At 41.7% G+C, this 3554-nt stretch overlaps 1 pseudogene; it reads left to right on the top strand.

The window, feature by feature from the left end:
* Positions 1-369: 369 nt before the first annotated feature.
* On the top strand, positions 370-1568 carry LOC119259944 (squalene synthase-like; annotated as a pseudogene).
* The last annotated feature ends 1986 nt before the right edge of the window (positions 1569-3554 follow it).

Genomic DNA, 3554 nt, shown 5'->3' with positions numbered 1-3554 from the left:
CTTGGACTTGGGATAGTTTTGGCAATTCCATGAAAGAGTCTTATAGTTGGATTTCTGGGACAATGTTTTCCCTTCTGATAAAAAGAATAATAAAAAGAAGGTCTTTTCCCTCTCTTTGGTGCTGGGAGCTGATGCAACAGTCTATCCCTGGCAGCCATCTTGTAACCAGGAGGGATTAGTTTAAAGAATCTTACCCTGACAGCTGAATTCAATTCTGGGTCCACCTACCTATGTATTATTTTGTTGTTTTTCAAGCTATGTTTATCAGTATTCTGCTGCTTATAATCTTCAGTTTCCAAACTGATAAAGATCTTTAAAATTTCACATGTTGATGGGTACCACCAGGCAAATTCTGAGGCCATGTCCAACATGGACAGTTTGAAGTACTCGGGGCACACAGAGGAGTTCTACAACCTTCTATGCTGCAAGGTGCAGGAAGCCAGTGGAAGGTGATAACCAAAATGAACCAGGACAAGCGCAACAGCAGCTCAAAAATGTGCTACAAGCATCTGAATCAAACCAATTTCTGCCTCATAGCTGTTATCAAGGCACTGGACATGGAATGTGCCATGCAGTGAAATTTTTATCTGATTCTCCAAGCCCTGCACACAGCGGAAGATAACATTGTAGGGGGAAAAGATCCCTCTGTTACACAACTTGCATTCTCACCGGCATGAACCCCAGTGGCAGTTTATAGAGAGCCAGGAGAAGACGCAACAAGTGCTGGAGGACTTCCCACAATGTCCCTAAAATTTTGAAATCTGGCTGAGAAATATCAAACACTGGTTATTCACAGTTGCTGGAAAACTGAATCTGGGATGGTGGAGTCTTGGATAAGCACATGCGTCTGAATGAGAGTGGGCAAGATTGTCACTATGTTGCCAGGCTGATGGGCAATGGCCTTGGAATGAGACGATCCTATCATGGCTGAAGACATGGTGCAGCACTGTAATGGTCTGTTCTACAGAAAAAAAACATCATCTGTGATTACTTGGAAGACCAGTAGAAAGCAGGTTTGGGCCTTAAGAGGTTTGGAACAAAGTTGCTAAGAAGATGGTGATTTTGCTGGAGGACACTGAGTTGGCTATGCAGTGCTAAGGGGAGCACAAATCCAGTGCACCACAACAGATGTCATCACCTACCTGTCAAGACCAAGAAACCAAAGTGTATCTAATTTCTGTGCTGTTCCCCAAATCATGGTCATTACTACTTTGGTTGCCTGTTACAATAAACAGCAGGTATTCAATGGGGATAGTGAAGATTCTCAAAGGGCAGGCAGTCACCCTAGTGATGGATGCTGCCAATATGCCAGCAGTGGACTATCCTGTACCTGTTCATGGAAGAGAGTTATCACAGAATCCCTAACTCAGACCCCTCTTTTAGTAAGATGAGGCAGATAGTCTCCACTGTCTAGACACAGAATCTTCACCATCTGTCAGTTGAACTCCCAAAGCCACTACTGCCCTATAGACCTGTCATTCATCATGTGCTTGTCTGCCCTGAGCTGGCAGTACCTGAGTCCCACTTTCCAGGTCACAGAAAATTATGTTTAGACCAGGGAACATTGATTTGAGATCAGCGTGGAAGCCAAGATCACTGTGAACTGACTGACCTCCTGGGGTGGATGCTACTCCCTCTCCCCCCTTTTTCCTCTGATTTTAATCCTTAATGGAACTCCATGGATGAGGCCTTTAGTAAGAGGATTGCAGCCGGGAAGATGGGATAAAAGAAAAGGTTGTCACAGCCCCACATCCTGGTCCTCCCAGGCAGTACTCCCCCTGCAGCAGGCACACAGCACTGTGGCTGTGGTTTGGGGGTGTTTGCATATGCCTGCTTGCTGTGAGAGCTTCCTCGGTGTGAATCCTGGCTGGAATTATAATTAAATGTGTTTAATTTGAAGCTATGATAGTAGAAAATGAAGTAAATTCTGTTTGGTTCCTTAAAAAAAAACCTCAAAAAGAAAAAATAATGTCAGACAAGTTTATATCACTTCATGGTAGTATGAGAAGTGTGTAAATATGGAAGCAGAGGGAGCAATAGAGGATGGAGGGAAGATGGGAGATGCTTTAAAGAAAACAAAACAGTCTTCCAATTCTTCCAGAGGGGACCTGAAGGACACCAGTTGACACAGCTCTAAGCTGGGGTAAGACTAAATGATGTCAATGATGATGTCAAAATGTAATACAAGAAGTGGGTGATAGTCATGCAAGAATGGAGAAAGAACTGAAGGCCAGACCATGGAGTCCCTGGAGGACATATATCTAAGGGGCATAGGAACCATTGTAAGTTTTAAATAAAAGACATTGTTATATCTACATTTTTAAAATATCGGTCTGGTTGCAGATAGAGAATAGTTTGGAAGGTTGGCTGATCAGGAGTGCACCCTATCAAGAGGGGAGGATGTTGATATGACAGCACTCTCAGCCTTAACTTTGATCATTTCAGAATAGAATAATCCTGGCAGGTGTGTCAGTGTTGAAATATATGACACACGGGGTTCTTCATGGGACTTGTGAAGTTAATTATAATAAAACAGCAAAAGATGTCATATCCTCCTTCAGTCCAGGAGATTTCAGGGAACAAGTGAGTACTTGTCAAATATCAAGATTTATCAAAGCGATTATTAAAATGGTGTGGTGTCAGCTTAGAAATAGAAAATTAGATCAGTCACACACAATAGGCACCAGAAATAAATTCACCCATATCTAAAAATAACTGGAAGCAGTGGGTGGCACTGCAGATCACTGGGGAAGAAAAGTGATCTCTCTGCAAAGATAAATTGATCAGATAGGGGAAATAATGAAATGGGATTCCAAATTTCACAGCAGTTACAGTCATGTGTCAATTGACAACAGGGATGTGTTGTTAGGTTATGTTGTCATTGTGAGGAATAGAGTGCATGTTAATTCTCCAAGCAGTACTCATTTTAGCTGACACGGTCACTCAGAGGGCATCTGGGAGGAAGACCTCTATCATAGGTTTTCGATTTGAGGCTCTAGTTGGTCTCGGCACTGTGATAATGGCAGTTGACCACCAAACTATTAATTCACCAGTGGTAGACAAACATGTTTCCCTAGCAACAAAGTAGAATAATCACTGATAAACTGGCCACGTATCAAAAACCTGTTTTATATGGGTCAGACATACTCTTTAACCCCACATTTTTTATAGTCATTGGAATTTCTAAGAAAATGATGGTTTAGCAGCACCCACTCTGAGGAACATTCTTATTCTTTTCAATTTCAAAATGAAGTGCATGTCTGTTGTACATTGATTTTGTAAGTTTGAATGTAATATTCTGGGTGTGAGAGAAGTGTTCATAGTTGGGAAATAAACAGGACATGTTATTCTTTGTCAGGTAGAAACTCTGAAAGCAAAGGTAACTATGTGAAAGAAATTTGTATTCAAAATCTAAATAATAACGCCCGTTTTACCTGACCAAAGAAATCTGCTTGAGATGCCAGCAGACATGATATAAGCAAAGGCCCTATAAACCATCTTCTAATTTCATTTGTCTCAAATTCTTGGGCCAGTGACAAGAGAAGCACATGCCT

The sequence above is a fragment of the Talpa occidentalis genome, unplaced genomic scaffold (assembly GCF_014898055.3).
Source record: "Talpa occidentalis isolate TD23 unplaced genomic scaffold, MPIMG_talOcc4v2.1 talOcc4.5, whole genome shotgun sequence".
Classification (NCBI taxonomy): Eukaryota; Metazoa; Chordata; class Mammalia; order Eulipotyphla; family Talpidae; genus Talpa; species Talpa occidentalis.
This window is presented reverse-complemented; position numbering and strand designations above follow the sequence as displayed.